Source organism: Mus musculus, chromosome 17 (assembly GCF_000001635.26).
Source record: "Mus musculus strain C57BL/6J chromosome 17, GRCm38.p6 C57BL/6J".
Classification (NCBI taxonomy): domain Eukaryota; kingdom Metazoa; phylum Chordata; class Mammalia; order Rodentia; family Muridae; genus Mus; species Mus musculus.
In genome coordinates, this window is record NC_000083.6 from 67263054 (window position 1) to 67290765 (window position 27712).

General features: G+C 43.1%; 1 protein-coding gene and 1 long non-coding RNA gene across 3 annotated transcripts in view; both read right to left on the reverse strand.

The window, feature by feature from the left end:
• The window catches only part of Ptprm (protein tyrosine phosphatase, receptor type, M), a 687644-nt gene that overhangs the window by 596206 nt on the left and 63726 nt on the right, over positions 1-27712 (reverse strand). The gene's annotated exons all lie outside the window — the stretch shown is intronic.
• Positions 379-27461, reverse strand: Gm52313. The gene is made up of 2 exons (XR_003952394.1): positions 11870-27461; positions 379-7415 (listed from the first exon to the last, which is right to left on the reverse strand). It is a non-coding gene; the product is annotated as a predicted gene, 52313 (long non-coding RNA).

Consider the following 27712-nt stretch of genomic DNA (forward strand, 5'->3'; position numbering starts at 1 on the left):
TCTAATTTGCATATGATGTAAAAAGGAAATGGAACAAAACGCCTTCTATTGATTAATAAGCACAAATAAGTTTTCCACCCATACCAGTGACTATTCTGGAAGTGCTCCACTCATTCTAGTGGCTATGGTGGAAGTGCTCCACCCATTCCAATGACTATGCTGGAAGTGCTCCACCCATGCCAGTGACTATGCTGGAAGTGCTCCACCCATGCCAGTGATTATGCTGGAAGTGCCCCACCCATTCCAGTGGCTATGGTACAAGTGCTCCACTCATTCCAGTGGCTATAAACTCCAGTATCTGATGAACTTATGACTTCAATTTTTAAAAAATTCTCAAAAGATGTGTTTGTCAAGTTATGGTTTTTACTCCTTTCTTAATTTTTATAATCCTGAATAAATTCAGGCTGGGTGACTTAAGGAGAGATAGTCTTCCCTAAGGAGATTATCTCAATATTAGCAGTAGAGCCAGGGAGTGTAGCACAGTGGTAGAGCACTTGTCTATTGAGTGAAAGGTCCTCAGTTCCCAGTACCAACGACAATGACGATAAAGACGAGGACAAAGATGATGAAGATAACGATGTTGAAAAGATGATGATGATGGTGGTGGTGGTGGTGATGATGATGATGATCCGAACCCAGGGTCTCCAACACAGTGAAGTATAGACACTATTACATTGACCACTTGGGGGCAGGGGTGGTATTAAGGTCATATCTGGTCTTCATTTACGTTTTAACTTTTTAACATTCAAATTCAAGTCTGTTTTTCTCTTCTCAAAGGCCGCCGCCCCTCCATTTGATCACAATACAAAATGTAAAACTACAATGAGCTCTCAACTATATATTTAAATCATCCACAAGTACATGACTAACTTGCAAAAACACAAGATTTCTTTTGGGAAACATAACACAAATAACCACACCATGTAGTCCATATCATTACATAGTCTATACGTCCAACTAAATAAAAATGACCATAAGCATTTCCGTCATGTGACCCACAGTCCAGGCAGAAAACAAACACTTCAGTTAAGTGATTATTCTCCTTTTTTTGTCACAGAGAGAGATACAATGGGTAACGGCTAGGTTGAAATCTCTGAGAACTTGGGAGTTCTGAAGTCAGGAAGGAGGGGAGGGGGGAGGCCATGGCACCAGCTAGAGGTGGCAAGGCAGGAAATGCAGGCTGACAAGGACCCAGAGTCTGCAGCGAGATCCTATCAAGTATTTTTAAATTCAGTTCCGCACAAGTCAACTCAGTTTTGCCTGGAGATTTTACTAGACATTTAGCTGGTGTGTGTATAATTACTTGTCTCTCAGAATTGGGAGTGGTGAGCTGGAAGCAGTCACGGGAGATGTGCACAGGGTTTGAAGATGGCAGTAAACAGAACACCTGATGTACAGGGTAGCAAATATGTGTGGGGATGCTTCAAAACTAAAAATTTTGGTCGCTACTTCCACATGTATAAGAAACATACTTTATTACCCCTGGTTTTTACTAAAGTATTAAAAATAAAATGTTATCCCTGTATACCCCTGATTGCTAGCTACCTCTCCATCTTTCCCAGGATTTGCCAAGGACCAAAGTAGGAGTCTTAAGCATGCATGAAAACAGACATCATCAACTCACACAACATACCACAAGCATGTGATAATTCTCAGAATTCATTGGGGGGGGGGCTTAGCGCCCACCATTAGGCCTGGAGGGCAGGCTACTTTCATAAATGTCTGAACCTGGTTTTTTAAATGGAAATAATGCTAGCATAAGTACTATCGGAGTTACATGAAGTTCGAGGCAGGCCTGGAGATCTCCTGGCAGGAGCCAAGGTTTTTGAGGCAGCTTTCTGTGTATTTCCAGAGCCTTGACTGCCAACTTCATTGCTCGCCCAGACACACCTCCACTGAGTCATTGCTGAAATGGGGAATGACATTGCCATTTGGTCACCATTTGAAACTCTTCCTCAAGTCTATAGTCTGACGTCACAACATCCAACACACTATAACGAAGTTTATACACTAAATGTGGATGTTTTAATGAAAGCAAACTCTGTGAAACCAAGAGAACAGATTCTACATAAGCCATCTCCTCATCACGCATCTAAGACTGTCCTATTGAACATCACGGCACCAGGCACTGAGAACATGAATGTGGCTAGTCCAGTCTGAGCTGCCAGTTTGAGTCACTCTGAAACCTTGAGGCTCAGGTGTAAATCAAAGCAGAATATCTTACTAGTAAATTTTGTATTGATGAAAGATTGAAATGACAAGGTTTTGGGCTCATTAGATGAAATAGTTTATGCAAATCTTATTTTGTAAATGGCTATCAAAATGTTAATTCTAGCTTGTAGCTCACCACCACATACTCTAGAGCAGTGATTCTCAACCCCCCCCCCCCCCCCAATGCTATGATCCTTTAATACAGTTCCTCATGTTATGGTGACCGCCCCAACCATAAAGTTATTTCATTGCTACTTCCTAACTGTCATTTTGCTACTGTTGTGAATCATACTGTAAACATCTGATATGTGATCCCTGGTTGAGAGCCACTGTCCTAGTGGGGAGGTTCTGTGGTTTGGTTTGTTTCTAGGTTTCTTGTTCTGTTGTATTTGTTTGTTTTCTCCAGCCTGCTGAACTGCAGCCCTGGACAGTGTAGCTTCAGACACCCAAGTGGGAGGGATCTATGAGTGCACTCAACCAAGCATCAAAGCTAAAACATCGTCCAAAGTAGCAAACCTCCCTTCTCAGTCTGCCTCTTCCAGGGGAGGGAGCATTGCGGATGGCCAGGAAGATTCTCCAAAGCAAAGACTTAACTGTGGGAAGCCACATACGCCATTACAAGATGGCGCTGGCTACTGCTGGCCACCCCTAAGTTCCGGTAAACAACCAATGTGCGCATGTGCATAAGGGTTTCGCACCAAGTCACAGCCCATCCCGGGGGTATGTAAATGAGGTACTGAAAGCACGACCAATCAGGTATAGACACACCACTCCTAGGCCTATATAAGCAGCGCCAGTTCTGGGGCTCAGGGTCTTTCGCCTTTGCTATCAAGCTCTCCCAATAAACGTGTGCAGAAGAATCCTGCAGTGGCATCTTCCTTGCTGGCGAGTCAGGCGTCCACACTTAACTTGCTGCTTTCAGATCTATCTTTGACATTTACCTCTTCCAGAAACTTCCTCCGCTGTGACATATTTCCAAGCACTCTGCCCCATCATAGTCACCCTCTGCTTTAGCACATGCTTTATAAACTGGTCACGACGCTGCCATCGCTCTGGAAGAGCAGCTTACAGAAACAGGTGTGCGAATGGGCAGAGACTTCTAGGAGTCCACAAAACTTTGCCAGGAGGAACACAGCAGGGCTTCAACACAGAGCAGGCCACACACTCAACACTCAGCGCTCATGCCCGTCTGGGCAGGTTGCCCTGGGTTGCTCCTCCTGCTGAGCTAAGATATAACACTTGCCACAGGATTGGTGACCACAAAGATGTGGTATTGTTGCTTGGTTTAATGTCAACTTGCCACAAATTTGAATCACCTCAATAGAGAACTAAGGTCACATCCTGTTTGCCTTAGCTGACATGGGAAGACCCATCCCAACTGTATGTGGTACCTTCTGCTAACAGCCCAGATACAAAGGGTAGGTTATTTGCCTTGTGCTGGCATGGCTGAGTTGGAAGACGCCTGTAACTGCTGCTTCTGATTCCTCCACTGGTATCAGAATCAGTGTCTCCAGGCTCCCATGATTAAGGGCTGGTGGCTCTCTAGGAACCCTCTAGTTCTTCAATATCAAATTAGGGTTGCTGAAGCACCCCAACTAAAGGTCTAAGCCAAGGCTAGACTCAACCTCTATGGTATGAGGCAACTCTTGTGACTCTCTCAATGTAAGCCGATTTGAGAAATGCTCGTAGTGCTTATATACTCATATCTGCAGTTCTGTTCCCATAGAGAACCCTGACTAATACAGGCGGGGAACGGCTAATGTGCTGAGAATGTCAGTGGTCCCCTGCCTAATTCTAGCCCTAAGCAACTAATTCTGGACTGTGTTAGTGAGTTACTTGGCATCTTCCTACCCTTGTGTTGGCCTCGGTGCCTATTGGAAACTCATGTTGGTCACTGAGCCGTCACAGTGTGGAACTTGGCTGCTCTTTGGGAGACCCAAGGACAGCACCTTTAGCTATGTACTGAGGAATTTCGGAATATGAATTCATTCATCCATCCATTCATTCAGAATATAATTATAGAGCTCAGCTATGTGCCAGGTATTGTTGGATTTGCTGAATATCACTGAACCAAAGAGACAAGGACAGCATTTAATGAAAAGGTAAGTTATGTACCCTTCTAGAAAATGGTACATGCTGAACACACGCACAAATTTCACAGGTGGGTAAGTTCTAGGACTCTGGTATAGGATCAGCAGGTCCTTGGATAGACCAAGCTGAGCCTGCCAGAAGGAAATATCTCCTCAGAAATCATGGTGGGCGAGGACTTAGCCTGCCTCCAGGAGCACAGCTGAAGGATGCGGAAGCAGGAACTGGAGAGTTCATCTGGGACACCCCCACTCAGGAAGGGGGACTCGAAAAGTAGGAGGAAACGGGCAGAGAATGACAGCCAGCCAGAGGTCATGGGGCAGACTTGGAGATTACAGCTTTGACTCTACGAATCCCTTGCAAGTTTTTAAGGTGAGGAACGATGCATTATGTCTTCTGAAAGATTTGCTCTATTCCTCTTAGGAGCAAGGTCAAAAGCAGATATCTTTAACTAATACATGTTAAATACTGTTGTAACTAAAAACTAAACAGTAACAGCCAAGAGGGGATAAGTGTAATGGTCCTTTATTGGAACCAGGGACAAAAGGCTGGAAAAAGATGTGTTTCAACTACCCGACAGCAAGGCCAGAGATGATGCCCTTCTGACTGATCATGTGTGAGCAAAAGCAGGTGTGGATGGCATGTGGCAGCATCCACAGATGACCCATGGCAGTCCACAGGTGCTGTTGGGACACCGCAGCCGTCCTTTGGTGAAGGACTATAGCAACAAGTGTGACCTTCCAGCTCCAGGAAAGAAAAGGAATTCCAGCAACCACCTAAAAGAAAGGGTGAAGGCAATTAACCTGCCACTGCTGACCTGACTCAACACTCAGTCTGGAGACAGCCGCCATGCAGCTCGCCATTACGTTGGCTCTGCTACGGGAGGATGAGTACGAAAAGAAAAAGAGTCGGCGGTATAAATAAACATTAATACAGAGCTAATTTTCTTAGTTCTCATTTCACTGAATAATTATACCTTTGGGCTAACATGCATAATATAGTAAGTAGCATGCGGTTTATATGTAGCCCAGCAAGTTGCTGTCCTCGTTATGCAATCGTTTGAAATCATTTCAGGGCAAACTCTGCCTGGAAAGTGACTTCCACGAAGATATCCTTTCCCTGAGAGCCTCCTAGATAGTTTACTAAGCGTCTCTTTAGGTTAACGGGAGCTGTTCAAGAAAGGAGTCTCAAAATATTCTCTATGAAATATCTTCAATAATTCATTAAAGTTCTAGCAGGCCAAACTCTCTCTTTTTTTCTTGGCTTGCTATGCAGACTGATGCAAGAAGCCTTCAAGGAGCTGAACGCCATGTGTTCCCACACACTCGGCACCTCTGTCCTTAGTGAGCATAAGTAGAGATAGCCTAGCCTTTTAGAAGAAACATTGTTACAAAATAATCCTTTTGTTAAGACAGAATTCAGTGTAGGTGTTTGGAGATCTAACTTCCCTAAGGGAGCTCCCTTCCCATTAAACTGTCTCCATTTTTAGCTGTTGTAATAAGATGCCAACTCAAGCATCGAACCATTAATCCTGAGAGTTGACCTGTTTTGATAAGTCTCGCTGAGCACGGATCATGGATTATCTAGACCTGACTGGACCTCTTCATTTTTCTTGCTTCCTCTGTTTTCAATGATACTGCGGGATCGTCATAAAATGGTAATCTAATTACTCCCAACTATTAATTATGCTCATGATTAATTTGAAACACCTGACACAAATGTAAGCCTGTATTCTGAGAGACAACACACAGTCTTAATGAAATTCTAACACCTGAAACTGCTTGGCATCGTTATCAGTCAAGTAACTACGCTTAATTTCCTCTCAGCTGGGCATGTTAATAGAGTTGGTCCCCGGTATTATTTACTAAAAATGTGCTTCAGTACAAAACAATTACAGTGCATCTAATCTGTGGCCTTGAACCACAGACTCGGAGCCAGCATCAGCCTCCCAGGCAGGCCAACCCCTGAAAGTCATTAGTCTCTGCCTTTGGCTTCCTCCCCTCCTTGTCAAGTGCTCCTTTTCTTGAATCTCCAAACATAAATGGTTTATAAGCCTTTTTTTGCAAAGCTCTATGCAAATGGCTTATGCAAGAAATAGTAGAAGGCATGTCTGTCGAAGGGAGTAAAGAAAAGCAGGTTGTTTGGGCGGCTCGAGTTAATGTTGAGGGGATAGGGATGCAGGATCAATCTGGGGGAGTTAGGTGGAGGACAAAAGTAATGATCAAAACACATTGTATGAAATTCTCCAAGAATTAATAAAAAAATATTTTTAAACACACGAAAGATTTACAGTACCCGATAAGTGGAAAGGAAGGACAAAGATTTGATACAAAGTACCAGAACAAAATAACCTGCTGGGTTCCTAGAGGAGAGCCTAGACCTACCAGGGTGAACACAGCTATTGGTTCCTAGAAGAGAACCTAGACCAACCAGGGTGAACACAGCTACTGGTCCCTAGAGGAGAGCCTAAACCTATCAAGGTGAACACAGCTATTGGTCCCTAGAGGAGAGCCTAGACCTATCAGGGTGAACATAGCTATTGGTTCCTAGACGAGAGCCTAGACCTACCAGGGTGAACACAGCTATTGGTTCCTAGAGAAGAGCCTAGACCTACCAAGGTGAACACAGCTATTGGTTCCTAGAGGAGAACCTAGACCAACCAGGGTGAATACAACTACTGGTTCCTAGAGGAGAGCCTAGACCTATCAAGGAAAACACAGCTATTGGTCCCTAGAGGAGAGCCTAGACCTATCAGGGTGAATACAGCTATTGGTTCCTAGAGAAGAGCCTAGACCAACCATGGTGAACACAGCTATTGGTCCCTAGAGGAGAACCTAGACCTACCAGGGTGAACACAGCTGTTAAACAGCTCTGTGGGTGGAAAGGAAGCACTGTGAGGATGACCCAGGCCTTTGAACCTATCCCTTAAAACAGAACTATGACCCATGCATGAGGTTGATCCAGTGTCTCTCGGACAAGACATCATAAACTTCTCTCTTTTTGGGCTCAGTCATGGTAGAAGCTGGAAGGAACCCAGACCTACCTGTGAGAGCTGATGTGACTTCTGTTCTCTTCTCTGTCTGTCTTGCAATCTCCCCTTTGTGAGTTAGACCCATCTTTGTTCCAGGAATTGAAGCAGAAGAGGAGAGGAAGAAAGAAGGTGGGAGGGGAAGAGATAAAGGAAAAAATGCACAGGGGAATGAATGTGAAAGTCCACAAAGACTGAAAGATGACAAGTAAAAAGAGAAGTTGAAACCAGAAATAAAAATGCCCTTATTCCAAATAAAACACTCTTAATTAAATAAAATGTATATTAATGACATTTCTCTAAGCTATTTTATGATGACATGTCTTTCTCCTAAGATGGAGCATGGTCTGTCAAGTACTGTCAATCAAATTATCGAAATTTTGACTCCAACAGACAATTGCCAATTATGGTTCATGAAATATGAGCAAAAGTTGAAAAAAATTATTCTGTAGACTCCTGACTCAAATATAGGTGGGGTATGCATACTAAAGTGTAACTCTGAATATTCTAATTTTAGATGCTCAATTAATTTATGATATCTAACCCACCAAATGAGCTCACTAGAAGTTAGAGTGTTACATAATTTGTTCTCAAAAGCTTTGAAACACTATTATGCTGAGCTTATAAGCATAATAAATTTACATGTTAAAAATAAAATGCACATTAAAATATCTAATAAAATATCTAGTAGCAGCTGTGAATGGAAGTCCAAGGATTTAGCAGTTGCTCAGTCCCACAGGGCCAGCAGGCAAAGGGGAGAGAGAGAGAGAGAGAGAGATGTGTATATCTTAAAACCTAGATAAGCTAGATTAGAACTATCAACTGTACATATTACAAAGGGAAGGACATGACTGAAATGTCCACAGCATCTCTCTCTCTCTCTCTCTCTCTCTCTCTCTCTCTCTCTCACACACACACACACACACACACACACACACACACACACACAGACGTACAGACACATACTCACACATAAACACATGTATATACATACACACAGACACATACACACATACTTACACATAAACTCATGTATACACACACATAACACATGCACACACATATACACTCATACACACACATAAACATGCATACACACACACACTCTACATAAAGGAGAAACTGGTTGATGGACCCAGTCATGCCTATCCAAATATACAGGCTGCATTAAATGTGGGGACAATAACACTTCTTTATTCTAAATGTTCAAGGACTCCCTCTCTCAATGTCCAATAAGTCATATGAACAGGGGCGGTACTCCTGAAAATATGTTCAGTTTTGTATTGATTACATAGAGACCACAACCAAATTTTATCTCTAGCCTGGGCTGCTTCTATGAAATCCCTCCTGTAGGTCTAATTGTAAATTTAACACCCCCATTAAAAGACCTATAGTCTGTGACATTAAAATTCCCAAACCAAAACTTAGTAATTTTCCTATTTCCCACAACTCAAACATGTTCTACTCACAGATTCTACAGCTTGGCTATTATTAGCAGCATCAATGAAGTTTCTCAAATCAAGAAAACCAAATCTCCTTGACTTGTCCCCTCACAACTCATAATCTGCCACATCTTACTAGTTCTACCTTTTAAAGCACAGCCAGAGCCTATCTGCCAATCACCTTCATTGTTACTGCCTGGGCAAGCCATTCTTGGTTCTTGGATTGACTATCCCAACAGCCACCCCACCTCCACCCTCCACACACACCAACCTTCTCATACCTTCCTCCACTTTTATTCACGGCAGTCATTTCCATCTCGTGTACCGTATGTGGCAACTCACCTTTTCTTAGAACAGAGCTCTACCATGCATCAAGGCACCAATAGCTTCTCCCCTTGAGGGTGGGTGAGCCTTAACCATTTCTTTAACAGAGTTTGTGGGAAGTGAGTCCCAACTTCTGCAATTAAGTCCTATACACAATTCAACTTCTACCTAGATCTCCAGAGAGGAAGACCCAGCCACCACCTGGTGCATGCCTCAGAGAAAGCCACACGAAGACCCGTCTACAAGGGAAACCAGTCTTCTCGATATCTGGTCTGAGACCCTAGCTAATGGCCAGCCCTAAGCTACCACTCAGAGTGATCCCTAGAAGTACCCCTGTAGCTCAGGTGAGGACAGGGTACCAGTAGTATGTTTTCCAGGGCACTATTCTAACACTTTTTAAAACAACTTTTTCTTTGAACTTCCATTCCATGAGTGAACCTCAGTGGGCCAAAGAGGCCATGGTCACTGGACTGATTGGGATGGAAAACAGAGGTGGCGGGAGGGTTGGGAAGAAGTTAAACACCCAAGGCAGCTGGACCTCATAGAAGTTGAGAGTCCATGACGCCTACCCATGCATCGTAGTCCCTCAGTCCTGGGTAACAGGAGCTCCATCACCCTGACTTTTCCAAAAATTATTATTACATGATTGCATCCACTGGGTACTTGTGGGTTTCTTCTAACCCTCCAGGGCTCTCTCCTAAGCGGCAAGTTTCACTTCTCCCACTAGGGTTCTGGGCATAAGATTCCAGCCATTTGGCTCACACTCCAGTGCTTTTGCCTGAAATGCTAGCAGCCCCCTAGCCAAAGCTCAATCTTTTGATCCAAACTCAGGTCTTCAGGCATGCCCAACAAGCACTGTACATACTAAGCTACTCCTCCAACACTCTATGACATCAACTCAATGCCTGGCTTGTGGAGGGCTTTCTTCTAACCCTCCAGGGATCACATCCTCACTCACCAATCCAGAAGTTGGTAAGAGGCCATCTCCCATGCTGTAATCATCATTCCCTGGCCAGCACTGTCTGTAACATTCCCTGACCAAGAACAGCAAACCCACTGGCAAGATTTCCAAGTAAGCCATGCCTTTGTGTGCAACAAGAGCTTTTACAGATAGGGAAGCACATGCTTTCAAAATAGAATCTCTGCATAAGTCATATAGCTCCTCCTGAGACTGGTACATGGATTGGGCAGGCAGGCAGACAGACAGACAGACACACAGACAGACAGAGACTGGCTGATTCAATCCAAGTCTGATGCTGAAATTCATGGAAGCACTTACTGAATACTGTGTTCCTGCTGCTCACACTAAAGTTGGTCTTTAAGCAAATATAGGCATGTGTACATATGTATTATATATACACATATATGTGTGTATAGATACATATGGATCTCAAGTTTTAAATATACTCTTAGTCTTTCTATAGATTATGCTAATAAAATGGGGGAATTTTTATAATTATGTGTAATGTGTGTCCACGTGTTGACATTTGCACGTGAATGCAGGTACCTACAGAGACCAGAAGAGGTGTCAAATATGTTAGCATTTAGCTCTAGTATTACAAGTAGCTTCGAGATACCAATTGTGGATGCTGGGAAGCAAACTGGAGGTCCTCCGCAAGACCAGCAGGCACTCCTAACCACTAAGCTACCTCTCCAACCCTATACTGAACCATCTCTACAAATACTCAGAGAGAAACATTATAAGTAGCTACTCACTTGAGTTGATGGAGAAGCCCAGAAAAGCAATGAATGTGTCAAGGCTGGAGAGATGGATCAGCAGTGAAGAGTACTGGCTGCTCTTCCAGAGGACTTGGGTTCAATTCCTACCTCTCGTATGGCAACTTACAACTGTCTATACCTCCAGTTCTAGAGACCTGACACCCTCACACAGACGTACATGCAGGCAAAACACTGATGCACTCGAAATAAAAATAAATTTAAAAAATTTTAAAAGGAGTTGTTTGTCAAAATACTATACAGCAGGCTGACTATAGTTAATAGAGCTGCTCTGCATGTTTGCATTTCTCAACATCCTTCCAACATTCAGCAAAGAATCCTGGTTGACATAACCCGTGGCAACCACTTCTCAGCGTGTATGGAAGCATCCTCTCGGACAGCTTATGTAGATATAGGATCTTTTATTCACCAATTACAACTAAATTCATCTGGGGGCTAGGTTTGAACCGGTGACAGCAAGGGACTCTTTCCTTAGGGCCGTGAGTATATTTTTTTCCCTGGGAATGAAGCTCCCTGGTAAACAAAGCAAGTCTGGGCTGGCGTGGGACGATCAACAAATGAAACACCTTTTTCATTCCAAGACAGCTTTTTTTGAAGCGGCAACGTTTCATGAAAATTTCAGTCCATCTCACAGGAAGCCTGACTCAAGGCCAGTGCACAATTAAAACCGTGTGCCCCTTTCGTGGCCCTGCTCCCGTGAAACGCGCTGTGTAATTTGCCTAGGAGATAGCACCGAAAATGAGTAATGGAGCTCGAGCGTGTGTTCTGTCACTCCGCATTACCCCTGTGTACAGAAAATAAGATGCAAACAGTCCGTGATGAGCGAGGTGAAGGAAGGAAATGAAAATGTCAACCGCAGGAGGAAACTGTTAAATGGCACCAACTGCCTGAGAGAAGTGTTTGTGTACCCATGTGCTGCTTGTCTACCCCAATATATCATCAGGAAGGACAAGCTGCCCAGGGGGAATGAGTGTCCTCGGTCGGCAGGGAGGCTGGCAGGGCCCAGCTTCGACTGCCCACGGCAACAACACACACATACCCAGCAATGGATGTCAGTCCGGGAGCTTTTCACTGGCATCTGGCTGCAGTCAGTTGGCAGATCCAGAAATAGGCAGGCACGGGGCCTGCTGGCCTTCAAACACTGCGACTCTACCAACATTCGATCCTGGCTAAGCGCTCCTGGGAAGCATCCTTAAAGGAGCAGTTGACACACTGCCTTCTCTCCACTGTTTGCACAGTCAAGAGTCCAGCCCTAGCTAAAAAAGATTCACCGTGTTCAGAAAAGAGCAGGGCTCATAAGACAAAGGAAGATTCTGAAGGAGGACAGAGGCATCTCTTGCCTCTTACACACATCCTGCCTTAACTAGTTGGAAGGACCCAAAAGTCTGGAAAGGTGAGGGAAAGAAGAGCCTCATGAGAATTAATGTGGTTACTTTATGGGAGCGTGTGTGATGAGGTAAGGAAAAGAACAAATATCTTACACAAATGCCTCTGTTGCCTCAAATCTACCATTTTACTGGACTCTCTTGGCTTTTTGTTGTTTTGTTTTTAAATAAATAAAATAAAAAAAAAGAAAGTATGACAAAAAAGACCAATATCCCCCACTTTATTTAGTTCCCCAAGAACCAGTAATTTTTCTCCCCATTCTCTATAGCTAATTGGCATGTCTTCCTAGGCAGGTTTACGTTTATAGACAAAGTAAATGAATGTGGATCTGCATACATACCGCTTCCCCTATTAATATCCGACATGGGTGCACTCTGTGTGTTGTAACTGGTAAACAAATCCAATACATTATCATTAACAGAGTGTCACCCTTTATTTCGATACAGTAGATGACTAGTCCTAATTGATTGACTTGGTAAAGTTGCTTCCCAGTGATATTCTCATCCATGCTGGAGTTTACTGACATGGCTTTGGCAGCCTGTGAATGAATCCTTAGAGACGCTGGAAGACAGTAGCATCAGCCATAGCTATCAAAGCTCACACACAGGAGGACACCAACCTACTAGCCTGACTGGCCAGCTAGATGACTCACTCACTCGGCTGTGTCCTAGTCTGGCAAAGGATGCCTAAGGCCACTCTAACAGGTGCCACCTAAACCATGATGCCATTTTCATGAGGAGGAAAAAGAGGGAGAGGAGGAATAGGGAGATGAAGAGATAGAGGAGGAGGAGGAATGATGATGGTGATGGTGGCGATAATGATGATGATGATATGTGGGAGTTAAACAAGAAGGGGCCAATTCCATCTTTCTCCTTAGCACGCATACAACTATACAATCACAGGCCTTCAAGCTTAAATGTTCCACTAACTTACATAGGAGATCTACAGAGAGAAAAGACTAGAGACCTCTCTGGCCATCAACATCCCTGGTGAAGGGTGGCGAGATAGACCTCCTGCATGGAGCTTCATCAGGCAGGAGGAGTGGGCCCCTTGTGAGGCACCATCTTACCCATCTTCCTTGGCCTCTCCCAGCTCCACTCACTTCTCCCTTCTCCCTGGAAAGCCACACCCCCTTCCATCACTGGCTTTCGCACACTGGGTTTCTTTTCCTGCTTTGATTTGTTTTCCTTTCGGAAGGGCATCACGTCCTCACACATCTCAGATGATATGTGTCACAGAGCCTGGGAAAGGTGGGCTAAAGCCCCTCCTCACTAGACTGTAAACCCTGCAGGGAAAGCAGTGGGAACATTGCTTATTAACACAGGCAGGGCCCAGGAACATGTCAATTGCTCATGCCAGGGTGGTCACCTTAAGCATGGCTACTGAAGAGACCTGACATCTTGTAGTGCACCCCATTCCCTATTTCCAGGCCCTCCAAAAATAATCCCAGCAAAAGGATCGCTCCACAAAGCTTGCCTGAAGGAGACTGCCCTGTCTTAAGATTGTACACTCTGGCCCTTTGTGTCTAGTATAGTTGAAATTATCATTATAAATTGATAAAGACTATTAACACTGATAAGCTTAGGCAGTGCAATGAGACTGTTTCTTAAAATCTTAAATAATGAAGAACTGGGGTGAGGTTGACTCTTGTACTCTGGAGACAGATGCAAGGAGACCTGTAAGAGTTCAAGGCTAGCCTGGTCTACAACAGAGAGTTCCAGGCCAGCCAGCCCTATACAGTGAGACTCTGTCTTTAATGACAATAGCAGTAGTAATAATTATGATGATGATAATACCACCTAATAAAATATCAATGGCCCTGTGTTGGGAGAGACCAAGGCTCTGTAGGACAACACACCCGTTGCTTCCTTTCCAGACACTAAGGAATGGGCTCTAATATTAAGGTTCAGGCAAATTCCTATGGGGGTGCTGCCCACCACGGAGGCGTCCAGGAGTGGAACAGTCTGCTCTGCAATGCTGCGCACTAGGTAGGCTGTTTTTTGCAATTTCCGCAAGCATTAAGAGAGCAGCCTCCTGGGCTGGGGCTGGGACTGCAGTGGACATTGAGTTATGACTGGCCTGACAGGGAAAATGAGCGGCATTGCTCAGTGGCGCGGACACCACTCACACATTTATTACCTCTGGGACAACATGGTTTGTGCTGGTATTTGTGCCTTCCATGGTTTCTGAGACCCAAGCTGCATCTCAGCATCCTGATACTACAATTTCTACACTCCTCCTCGGAATGGCTCTTGTGTTTTAATGATTAGAAGGTGTTAAGGAAAGGAAAACTCCTTAAACCTACTAAACCGGTTACGGATGTCTGAGCAAAGCACTCAAAACAGACATGATTCATGGATCAGACAACCGGAACCAGAAGAAGTTGAGAACACCCACCTGCAAAGTGATCAGAGAGCCTTAGACAGAAGACCAGCTGATGCATCATCAGCCAACCAGTCAACTGGTTACAGCCTAACTAGTTAATGGTTTACAGCCTACTCAGTTAATTGGCCGCTGGGACTTCTGTCACAAGCCAAGAATGGAAACTTAATGCTCCATTTTGCAATGTGGCAGGGGAGAGTTGGCTCAGAAGTTACTGATGTTGGGGAAGAACCTCTATTTAGTTCCCAGCATCCACTGTGGGCGGCTCACAGCCTATATAACTTTACATCTAGCTCAGTGGTTCTCACCCTTGCCAACACTTCCACCCTTTAAGACAGTTTCTCATGTTGTGTTGACCCCAACCATAATATTATTTCTGTTGCTACTTCATAAGTGTAATTTTGCTACTGTTATGGGTTGCAAAGCAAATACTTTTGGAGATCTGGTTTGCCAAAGGGGTCACAGCCCACAGGTTCAGAACCATTGATCTAGGGGCTTGAATGCCCTTTGCTGGTCTCCACAGTCACCTACACTCACATGTACTAAACTCTCTCTGTCTATCTGTCTGTCTGTTTGTCTCTGTCTGTCTCTCTCTCTCTCTCTCTCTCTCTCTCTCTCTCTCTCTCACACACACACACACACTATCAAAAATAAAATAAACCTTTAAAAACAGCAACCTAAACTCCATATTGACACAACCTGCTGGACACAGTGCAGGTACACTGTGCAAATCCAGTATCACTGGACAAAATCTCACTTAACAGAAATGACCAAAACAATAGAGAAACCATGTTCTTGCTTTGATAAAATACGTGGGTCATGAATCAATTCCATTCCTCAGGACTAAAGATTTTCCTAGAATTGTTGAAATGCTTACAGAAGTCAAGGCAAACAGGATTAAATCAGAGGCACAAAACCACACCTAATCTTGAACCAAACACATCCTGGAAAACAAGGAGGGTTATTTTAAATTAGTTTTTATATGATTAAATTAGAAGCTTGCTTTCATTCCAATTAAGCATTTAATGTTTAATTAAATTTTGGGGTTGCAATAAAACAACAACAAAATATTTCTGCCAACTGATTGCAAAACCTACCTATTCATACATGTAAGGATTATGACAAAACTAAATTTATGGTCTATTTAAGTGCTTTAGAATAAGGAAGTTAACAATTGTTAGTACCCTTAATGGATGTTTTATGTATAGGTTAACCGAAATGAGGTCTGTGGTGAGATCTTATGCTGAATATTGAAAGATGATCATGAAAGCAAGAGTTTCTTATTGAAGTTTGAGAGGAAAATAGAGAATAGGTACTCAGTTCATGGGAAGGGTGTTTCAAAGTCAAAGTTAAGACAAAATGAGAGTATTTACTGTGAACTCTCAGGCATTTTCTAAATCTCATGAATAGCATGGACTTTCCTCAGGTTATTGTGGAAGTTCTGTACCCTCCCCACTGCCCCCAGTCCTGCTCCCCTTGAGACTGAGATCCAAGTTTCTTCTAAGTCTTTTTTAATGTTTCCCCCACGGACTCAATTTCTCTATTGCCTTTTTCTCTTCTTTAAAGCAGCATAGATTCCGGTGCTTGCCAAAGAAGACCTATTCTCTATGGAACAAGTGCCGTCCCAGACCCAAACATCTTAGGAACAAACTCCGGTGTCTTAGCTATGTTTCCTATGGCTGGGATAAAATACTGACAAAGGCAACCTAAGGATACAGCCCCTCATGGCTTCAAAGCCAAGGTGATGAGAGCTGTGAGCGTCTGCAATCAGGAAGCAGAGATGAGGAATGCAGGCTGGTACTCAGCCGGTTTCCCTGCTTAGATTCCTGGCAGGAGATGGCAGGACTGGCAGTGGGCAGACCCCCACCCCCACCCCATCTCAATTAATGCTATCAAGATAACCCCCACAGGAATGCCCACAAGCTTGTCTCCAAGTGATTCTAGATTCTGTCAGGTTGACAATCAACGCTAACCTTTATATCAGAATAGAGCTAAGAACATATACAATGGATCGTTCTAGATACAATCCAGCTACACTGATAAAGGTCTGCTATGGAGTCCAGCAAGCTAACTCGTTTAAAGCGTTGATCCGGTGTGCTATGAGGCACTCCCAGTTTGAAAACTGCACGACTCTCACCAAATGTTTGAGGTAATTTTAAAGGAAAGAATGATTGTCCTCAGGGTCCCAGAGGCTTCTTTCAGAGCAGTCCCTGGGCTACTGTCCTTATGCCTGTGGGGATGTGGAGGTACGCTGTTGTGGATTTAGTCTAATGCTACTTGTATTATGTTATTTTGGGCCCCCAAGAGAATCCGCACCTCCTGCTACAGGACACTGAGGGACCTTGCCCCCAGTTGGTTCTGATTGGTAAATCAAGTTGCTGGCAGCCAATGACTGGGCAGGGCAGACAGAGGCAGGACTTTTAGGATTCCTGGGCAAGGAAAGAAATGGCAGAAGAAGGAGGCCGGGAAAATGTGGAGAGGAGAAACTGTGCCTGAGAAGGTGCGGGACAGAGAGCAGAGACGCCATGCAGGAGCCCAGAGAGCGGCCCCAAAAGGGCAGCCCGACTAGCAGCAAAGATGAAATATAGATATTTAGTAATAACTTGATAATATCTGAGGGAGGTGGATTATCCACGTGGAGGTTTAGGAAGTGGCTCAGCCATTGAGCTGTTTACGGCATATCAAAATATAAAGACTGCATGTATGTATGAGTCTTTCATTTGGAAACCCAGAACATTGGGGTGGGTAGCAAGGAATACGCCACCTCTACTGGGATCAATTTGAGTATTTGATTAGATACTGCTACAGAACACTGCTCACCTCAGGGCACTGGGAACAAAGAGACACAGAGAGACAAAAAGCCCGCCTCCCTGTGTGCTATCAAAGGTCTTGTCCCAAGTGACTTCACTTACTCTTTTCTTGCCTCCTGAAGTTTCAACCAACTCCAAATAGCAACAAACGCTGGGAATTACACTCGTCTTTGTGGGGCATTCAATTTAGGAATTGGAAATACATTATATAGTATTTGTTTTTAAATCTCTCCAGTGTTTTTTTAAAAAATTATTCTTAAAACACCTTTACTAAGAATAACCCGCCAACAGTGTAAGAAATTCCATACGGGCATATCACCTCATATGTACCATTTAAGAAAAGAATATTCTCATTATAATATATAGTAACTAATAAACAAACAATTTTGTTAGAAATCACCCCAAATCCAAAATAGGTTTAAGTACATGTTTTGTAGTTATTGAAAATGGTTTTCACTTTTACTACTTGAGTTTACTGATACTGCTTGGATTATATAATGTTTGGAAATTAATAAACTATCCATTAACTTTGCTGATATGTGCAAACACAATGGGCAAAAGAAAGGAAAAGGAATATTCTGGGAGGGAGAGTTAACTTTTCTTTGTATGGCTTTTAAAGAGCCTAGATTGCTATAAATTTCTTACTGGCCTTGCTATTTAAATAACTACCAATTTGGACTTCACAGTCCACGAAAATAAGCAGAAGAACATGGACTTGTGCAAAAATAAATAAATGTAGCTTTAATCTTTAGTAAGAAAAAACATTTCCAGTAATGGATTTGTGTCATGTCAGCATAAGAAGTTTGATTTTATAAAGTCTTACTCTAGGGAAAAGCAAAGTCTAATTGAAAGGCCCAGGAGGACTCTATGTGTTCGGCTGTGCACACCCCTATCTCACAAAAGAATCTTATTTATTTGCTGGGATAAAGACAATGAGAATACATCTTTCAGGAGAACTGGCCTATATTTTAAACCTTATAGCATTCCATGTAGCATATCTGCAGCAAACCCTCCAGGAATACTTCTATAAAAACAGCCAATAGAGTTCACCCTCCAAAACTTTTACCCTACATATGACAAGTATACCCCATGATGAAAAGATAAATATGACAGAGTTGAGCATATTGTTTTTTAAGTAATGAAGTAAGGGTTAGGAGGCTAAGAGTAAAGTCTCACATGCACAGCTGGTGTGGAATAGGTCCCTAAGTCAGGGGGATAAAGCTACTCACAGTATTCATGATAAACATTAAAGCCAGAAACAAATGTGTGCCACATCACTACGGCTCTCACCAAGAACACCAGCATTCAGCACGCCTTCTACCCCACGTGCAGTGAGCTACGATAGAGGAGGTGTAACCTGGAAATGGCAAACGGAGAAACTCAGAGGCCCGAGGCACTCTTTGCTTCCCACATTCTGAAATGTTTTCCCCGCTTCCCCGATGATGATGTAAGTTGACAAATTGGTTCTTCTGGCTGCTGAGTTTCCTGACCTCCGACAGGACGGTCTGTTTTCTAACTTCTGTCTCACCCAGCTGTTGACGGAATAATGCCACCGAGGAATGTAATCAAACCTCCACGGGGCTTAGGATTAGGGGAGGAAATTGTAAGGAGGATGGGAGAATTAGAGAGAAGTCTGTCCAACTTTTAAGAGAAAATCCAGCCTCTGAGAGAGAACAATTGGTTCCCAGGAAGAGGGCCAATGTATCCTCCCCTCCTCCTGGCACAGAGCTGGAGGGGTAACTTTTGGGAGGGGGTGCGGGTGAGGATAAGAAAGTGAGTCTTCTCTAAAAACTTCTTGAAACTTGATATAATTTAAAGTCATGCTGAATGATAAAACAATCTCTGACACAAATATTCACTTACTTTTCTTTTACAGACACACTTGGGGTAACATCCCACTTGGATGCCACGGGACTCAGGACAGTGACAGGTGCCTCAGCCCTCTCGGTACATAAGACAGACTTGGGTCTGTCTTAGGCCATTGATCGGCCCTCCCAAGCCGCCTCTGTAAACCAGACAGGCATTTTCAGGACTATGAGAATACAGTGTAGTGTCAGGCTAATGGAAAGCACGCAATCAATTCTTCGCTTCTCTTTACCTCACTGTCCTCTGATCATGAGAAATTAATGCTGGTGAATTAAATTCTTCTGTTTAAGACTTCCCTTTTATTAATCCCCGTGTTCTTGGTATCATATCCAATCCTGAAAAGGATTTAGCAAGTGAATGTCTCTACCAGGGATGGAGCACAGCTTTCTATAACTGCCCATATCTTAGGTTTATAGGGTACAATTAAAGCACCCGTTTTATTACTAACATCAAGAGGATGTGTGCTTTTTAATGAGGGAAAAGCAAGTTCTGTGTCCCTATGACAGTGATTATATACAGTTATATGTCATACTTTGTCATTTACTAAGCCTTAGCTTTTTTTCCTCTCTTCCTTTCTTTTCTAACGGCATTGGTATATCATAGGGAAACAAAATAAATGTACATTTTGCTTATACATATAAAGGAAATTCAGTCCAATGACTATCAATTATATTAGACTTCAAATCCAATCATGATTGTTAGAATACATGGGTGTGTGTGTGTGTGGGATCACTGTATGCTGTCATTGTTACATAAACCCACTTCTGCTGAGGATCCTAGTGCTTCAGAGCTTGGGATTGCTTCTAGATGCCACCATCCTGAATGAATGCTAACAGCAGCATCGTTGGCCTACAGTGTCCCAGAGCTGCCAGACAATGCAATCACTACAAGTCTCTTCGCACATAATTATTCATTTCAAATTATGTCATCATCAGATAATTGGGAATGGTGTAAATATTTTAGTCAGTTGATTTCTTCGAGTAGACACCGGAAGGTCCTGCAGTGACGTCTGATTTTCTTTCAACCAGCCAAGCTGTATTGGCACAGGACACCATACCGAATACTACTCATCAGTCTTACAAGTATATACAATGCTTGTACTGACCCTCTAAGACAATCACAACCCATCGTAAGTGTCATTCCCTTCTTTCATCAGTATCTGTCACCTCCATCCACTTTCCCACAGTCCCATTTTCCCATCACTACAGCTCCTCTCTAGCGCCACTATCCCCAGATTTATTATCCCAAATAAATGCATCGCATACATACAAAAAATTTAAAAAAAATTCCTAGTTGAAGGTGTTCCTGCAGGTGTCATAAAGGAGAGCGAACCACACGAAAGGAAAAGAATAAAAACTGGGTACACATTGACTTTGTCAACCTGGATCAGACTTCAGGGAGTCTCATAACAGTCTGATAGCAGGTTTATTCTCAATGTATTTAAGTCCAGCATAAATGTGGGAAAAAAAAGTTTTCTGCTGTGGTACAATCTCCATTGCATAAAGAAGTGTAAGTGCATTGAATCTCAACTTAGGTATTGCCATTTCTTCCAAGAAATGGGTGCTAGAGATATGCTTGCTACCTATGCTAGCTTAAGGTACTAAAGGTCTAGCCTGGTGTCAGTCACACAGATAACGTAGAGGTCATTTAGGCTATTAGCCACCTCTGGTCCTGGTTGTGGGAGCTTTGGGGAGTCTCTGGCTCTAAGAATTCTTTAGATTACCTCTAGTCCTGGTTGTAGGCGTTTGATATAGCCTAATAGGTAACAGATCACCAGCTGTTAATCGCCTCCAATTCTCAGCTTCTGGATAGAAGAATACATCTTTCATCTTTCCCACTGGAAAGACAATCCTGGCTGCTTAATAGTCCTGGTTCCTCTGGAGATCTATAGGCACAAGAACCTCCCCCACTATGCCCTGGACACCTAGTGAGGTACTCGATGGAAGAAGTCAAGAAGTTCTCACAATTAGTTCTACTTTTTTTTTTTTTGAAGAGATTTAGCTGCATTCTAAGGAGACATATGTTCTAAATAGAAATAAAAGCAAAGGTAAAATCTGGCTATTTGCTCCTTGGCAGACAAGCAATGGCCATACAGCAAGAACCACGTATGCTACACTCTCCAGGATGGTAGCTGCTCAACACATGTAAGAAGGGAAACACATGGAACCATCTATGTCAACCCAATGAGGGCAAACACTGAGTGCTGGAAATAAGGTTTCTAATATGATCACCCAGAAACTAGAAAGCATAACGTGCAAAAACACCACAGCTTCAAGGAAACAAATGCATTTAAGCATCCACTCTCAAAAAAAAAATTTGTAAATATATTATCAATTGTGGGATTTAATATTTGATTACACTAAGAATACATCTTATATCAGAAAACGATTTTCTAAGAGACTTAGAAATACTCCTCATTTTCGACTCTACAGATTCTTTCCAAATCAAGAAATCAAGAGTGAAAAATTAATGACTGACAGGTTTGAACAGTCAGATAATAAAGCGTATCATAATTCTTCCTGATTCTCTTAATAAATCTAAATTAACATAAGGATCAATGCAACAATACTAAATTAACAAACGCACTTAAACTGCCATCGTCATTTAAATAGCAATTCATGCTTTTGCCTCTGGATAGTCTACTCAACAGCCTCAGTCGAGGGAACAAACGTGCCGCCATTAGAGTGTCCTATCCCATCTTTCCTCAAGGCCTGAGCCCTAAGACAGAGCATTAAGCAGGACTCACGCTCAACAGCTGCGCCTTCGGCTTCAGGCTTCCCAGAGTCTTAGACTGTGGAGTACTCAGCCCTAAATATTATATCCTCAGCACATCCTACTTGTCAAGACTCATAGATCATGGAAGAAGCAGAGGGAGAAAGATTGGAAAGGCAGAACGTGTGGTGGACTACCACGTAACACTGTTTTCTGGACATGACAGGGTCGTGTCACATAAGACCACACAGTGCCTATGGCTTCGTGCGCAAACTGTGCACAAAATCAAGCCAAACAAAACTGCAGCATGACTCGGGGGCAAAGGGGCTCACAAAGTCTCACTCCTACTGAGTGAGGAGTCAGTTCTCTTTGTAGCTAAAGCCTCTTATCTCCAAAAGTCTAAGTGTCTGGGGTGTGGTGACCACTCCAGGGATGGCCCTGCACCCCTGTACAGACTGGCAGCTAAGCAGACTCCATGGGTTAAATAAAAAGTGAGTCTCTGATTAGGAAGGAGAAGTGGCTGGGGCCTGTAGCATAGGTTGAAAGGAAGAAGAGGAGCACAAATAGCTCAAAGCACATTATACACTTGTACTAAATTAATAAACAAAACTGTGAGCAATATTTATAAAAAGAACCAATCCCCCTTTACGATGCAATGCTCTTCATTGGTATTTATTCTTAATTCTTTCTAGTAGATCACTCTGTTTTGTCTCCTGGTGACACATGGAGAATTGGATGCTTGAGGTAGGATGCAGGATGAGGTAGGATGCAGGGACTGTGTTTATTGTAAATCTTTTACTCATCTTTGGCTTTTTTTTTTTTTTCTGTTTGTTAGATTAAATGGGTTTTCGCTGAGCCACCAGCCATTTGAAAGCTTAGGTCTTAGACAAAATACTTAGCACTGACAACAACACAGAGAATTTCTGTTTTCCTGGGAAAATCTAAGCATTTCTCCCTCACTTAAATCAATGCTCAAGTCCACACGACAGCAAAGCCTATCAAATACTAGGTTAGAATGCTTAACACCAGTCTGACCCATCTGTGAAATTATCTGCTACTCTTCAAGGTGCCAGGAAAACACCAAAAATAGCAAAATGCATTCTGAGTAAGGTTTTGTGCCACACAGAGTTTAATGTTTGTAATGTAGCCCCAAACTGTAAAGTCACTTTCAATAATTCCATCCCGCTCATGGATGCCTGAATTACCTTCTTAAATATTCAGTATGCATATATTTTGATGGTTATTAAGAACCTATTATACATTTTCCTATCCTCCAAAACAATTTCAATAGGGAGGAAATGAAAAGAATATAAAATATACATAAAGCATAAAAGCATAATTTAAAGATACTCCACAGAGCCTGGAACACAAGCAGGTGTCTATTAAAGGTTGAGTAGCCCCTGACATGAATAATAGGCAGGTTGTACATGACCCCATATACTTCCACTTTTTTCCCAGGGATGCATCCAACCACATATCGAAGACAATTCAACATGCAACTATAACATCCTTTTCTAAACTCAATCAGAAGGATTCTTGGTGCATAAAAAAACAAACGTGCAACAACAACAACAACACATACACATACAAACCCTGAATCAACAAAAAAATTACTCTGAAGTATGTCTGATATCAAGAGGAGATAAAGGAAAAAAGATGAAAAAATTAGATTTGACAAAATACACATTTTTTACTTAAGTAAATATACATGTGCAACTAATTAAACATTCATCTCAAAAAACAACCGTCTTCACCACCAGCTGCCATCAACTCCATGCTGTCACTCTCTCATGGCAATGTCTCCACGCTTGGTCTTCAATGAAAACCATCTTTAAAATCTATTATCTCATTCAAGGCCTCATTCAAAATGCAGCTTGTTCTCTGTAGTCTTTCAGACTTCATCAAACTATGTAGACTGTTCTCCTCATCCTAAGCCTGTTTCTTCACTGATGGCCCCATGAGCCAACTTCATGTCCTTACAAGTAGGCACCTGCAGAAATCATCCCATCATATTTCTATCTCGTCCCCATATACTGCTCAGCGGTGAACCTGGCAATTCTGAAATACATGACATTCTTGATCATTGTGGGAGCAAATGAGATGAACAGACTCCTGCCTTAGAAGACTGCTTTAGCTTAATAGTGAAGGACGCAACACTGTGTTTCTGTTTCCTGGCTGTAGTCGTGGGGCATAAGGGCATCATAGAAGAAAACCTTTGCAAGGTGTGTGTGTGTGTATGTATGTGTGTGTGTGTGTGTGTGTGTGTGTGTGTGTGTGTGTGGTGTTTGTCATACATAGGCAGGTGCCTAGAGAGGCCAGAATAGGCTACTGGATCCTCTGGATCCAATAACAATTATTGGATAACAATAATCCAATGTGCTCATTCATAAAAGCAAATGACTTAACCTGGAGGCAAAACACAGCCTTGGTGGACCCAGAAGAGACTCAGCACTGAGACACCTCTGCAAAGTGACAGTATCTCTTCTACCTGGATACTGTGTCCTCCACACTGGCATCTATCTGTCCAAGTACTTATATATGCCTTCTAGATTTAAGGCATTGCAAAAATTCAGGGGTAGACAAGAGGATGGAGGACAAGTCTGCCAGATTGTCATTCCCACGTCCATGTGGGAGATGAGGGGCTTGCTGCCAGTCATGTGGGTGATGAGGAGCCTGCTGCCAAGGACCAGCAGCGGGCTCAGGTGGAGAGAGGCAGTTTTCTCCTCACTGTTGAGAGATAAAGCTTCAAATTCAGCATTCCGCAAAAACATACAAATCAACAGACAGGGCTGGAGGCAGGGCTTGCTCAGTAGTTAAGAATACTTGCTGCTCTTCAAGGAACCTAAATGGGTTCCCAATACCCATTTAAGATGCCTCCAGAGGATCCAGTAGCCTATTCTGGCCTCTCTAGGCACCTGTCTATGTATGACAAACACCACACACACACACACACACACACACACACACACACACACACACACACACACCTTGCAAAGGTTTTCTTCTATGCTGCCCTTATGCCCCACGCCTACAGCCAGGAAACAGAAACAGCCATGAGCCTGCAGCACCTCCGCTCCTGCCTGTTGCTCTTCCTACCCCTGTGAGCCATAAATAAACTGAGTAAACTAATCTTAAGCAAATGGGAAACTCCATCAAATTGAGTTGAACTGGGGCATCCGAGGGGTTTTACAGTGCCTTGGAGGTCTCCGAGCCTGTAATATATCCTGTTCATTTAGCAGAACAGCCTCTGTAAGGAAGCTACAGACAGGCAAATGTGACTTCTGCTTGGTCCCCGAGGACTCCTGTCTCCGGTGGCTTTTCTGAGTTATTCCAGGCATTAACTTGTCTGTGCTGTGCTCGTGTTTGGTCTCAGGACCTCAGAACTTCAAATAATCAAAGCTCTTTAAATTTTAAGAGAATGTTTACACGTTCATTATTTATTCAGTAGATAAATAATTTATTAATCCCTGACAATGTACAAAGTTCTCTGTAATCTTAAAGGATGCTTAGCTAGAAAATACATTTAAAAATAAGAATAATTCAAGGCAAGATATGATGAATGGGGAAAAGGAATTCTGAAAAGAGAAGGACACTTGTTTTTGAATAAGAGAATCGAGCGTTTGCAGAAGGCTCACTACATGTTAAGGGCACTGGTCCTAAGCACTTTGAACAAAACGTTAGTGCATTAAATTCTGAGGAACTATTCACCTGCCAGGAGGAGAGCTATCAAGGTAATGAGCCTTGGACCCTGAGTTGTCAACTGCCTTACTCATTAAAATTACAAGTTTTTAAAATGCAGGAATATAAAACAAAAGTTCAGTTAATGATAGCATGAGTCTCACTTTTCATTGTATGTAGCAATTTCTTTTTAAATAACAACAAGGAAAAAAAATCACTTTTTCCTGAAAACCTAAAGTCTACCCTGTGAGTATTCAGAAGGAGTTAGTTTTGGTTTTTCCATTGGTGTTTAAATAATTTATTGTTTATCCTCTTAGGGACATTTAATATGAAAATAACATGTTCTAATTTGTTACATATGGATGCTATTTCTTGTTCGTGTGAATAATTCATCATACAAGGGGAAATAAGAAAAGTTTCCCTCGCTAATTAAAATAGTTCCATGATTTGAAAGATGAACTTCAAGCTGTCTTTAGCAGCAAATAAATTGGGTAAACAAACTGTGTAAACTGATAAACAAAGACAGAAGAGCCCAGTTGAAATGACAAGCAGTCCACTCACAAGGAGTTTACCAGAATCCAGGAAGAGGATGCTCACTAATAAGTTACCTGAGACCAGGGGCAGGATTTTTTTTTTTTAATGGTGGAAAATAGTTAGCAAGTAAGATGAGAAAAGAACTTTACAGGAAGAATAAGGCCAGGGCTTAAGTCCACCTGAGGTCAGATGCACTAAGGCTCCTGGGAACACAATGGCTACAGTCTAAAGAAACACTTTCTGGGTATATTGGAGAAGACAAAAATGTTACAACATGGGGTTGGATTTCATTTTATGGGCTTGTATTTCTCAAACTGCAGAGAGAAGAAAGATACTAGAGGAAAAGGGGGCTTCCTTTTATAAAGCAAACATTCCTATGGAAGATAGATAGCAGAAGCAAACCCATCTCCACCGCCATGGCCCTGGATGTCCACAGAGGGAGGTCTTTTCATCTCAAGTGCCCTGGTGAGAGGCCAGGTGAGGCTTGCAAAGAGCTGCATGCAGAGAAGATTTGAGAGTCTTAGGCACCTGGTGGCTGCTGACAAGGACTCTGCCCTATTTGCAATGAAATGAGAATCCCAGAACAGAGGACAATGGGGACTGCAAGACAGCAGTTGGAATTCCTCAGTACTATCGAGGAGCCAGGCCAAGGAGGGCAGGAGGTGCTGGAGAGGTCACAAGACAGAATCAACAGGATTTACTGTGGTTGTAAGAAGGTAGGAAGGGACAGTGCTGAAGACAAGCATCTCTGGATATCACACAGAAGGGACAGATCACCTGGAAAGAAATATGGCACTCAGTGGTCCCCAGAGAGTGGCGTGTGGCCGTCTACTAGGGTGACAGAGGAAGCATTCTTGGTTTTCTCATCTAGACTTCTCAAATGCCTGCCTATGTTCCAAGAGGGTGAGGACAGAAAAAAACGGAGATAAATGACAAGCAGTTGAGAGAGCTTGGTAGCTAAAAATGTGGAGATCAAAGGGAAGGCAGCCAGGATCGAGGGGAGGCATTTGAGGAATCAAAGAACTCTGCAAAGGTGTGGAGTATTTGCTGGGTGGTTTCGCTACAGAACCAACCAAAGATAGCTTTGAGAAAGAGCAAGAACTCAGAGTTTACTATGAAACATCAGATGAGACCATGGCGTAGAAGGAGGCAGCCTGTCTCCTCAGGAGTGCATGCAGCCTGAGCTTGGAACCTTCTAGAAATCTTTCCAGGAAGCATTTGGAAGGGAACAATTTTACAGCAAAATCTCAGTAACTCATCTGAAAGCACGCCCCCCCGGCCCCCCCGGCCCCCCCGCCCCCCCCCGCCCCCCCCGGCCCCCCCGGCCCCCCGCCCCCCCCGCCCCCCCCCCCCCGTCCCTGCACACTTCGGAGGAGGGGGAGAGATCCTGTGCATAATGTTGCTAGTAATGGTCTCTGTAACATGCACTTGGGATTAAAGAAACAAACACGTGACTGCTTCTAGCGACCCACACCCCATTACTGTTCTTTTTAACACCACTGCAGTCCGGACTA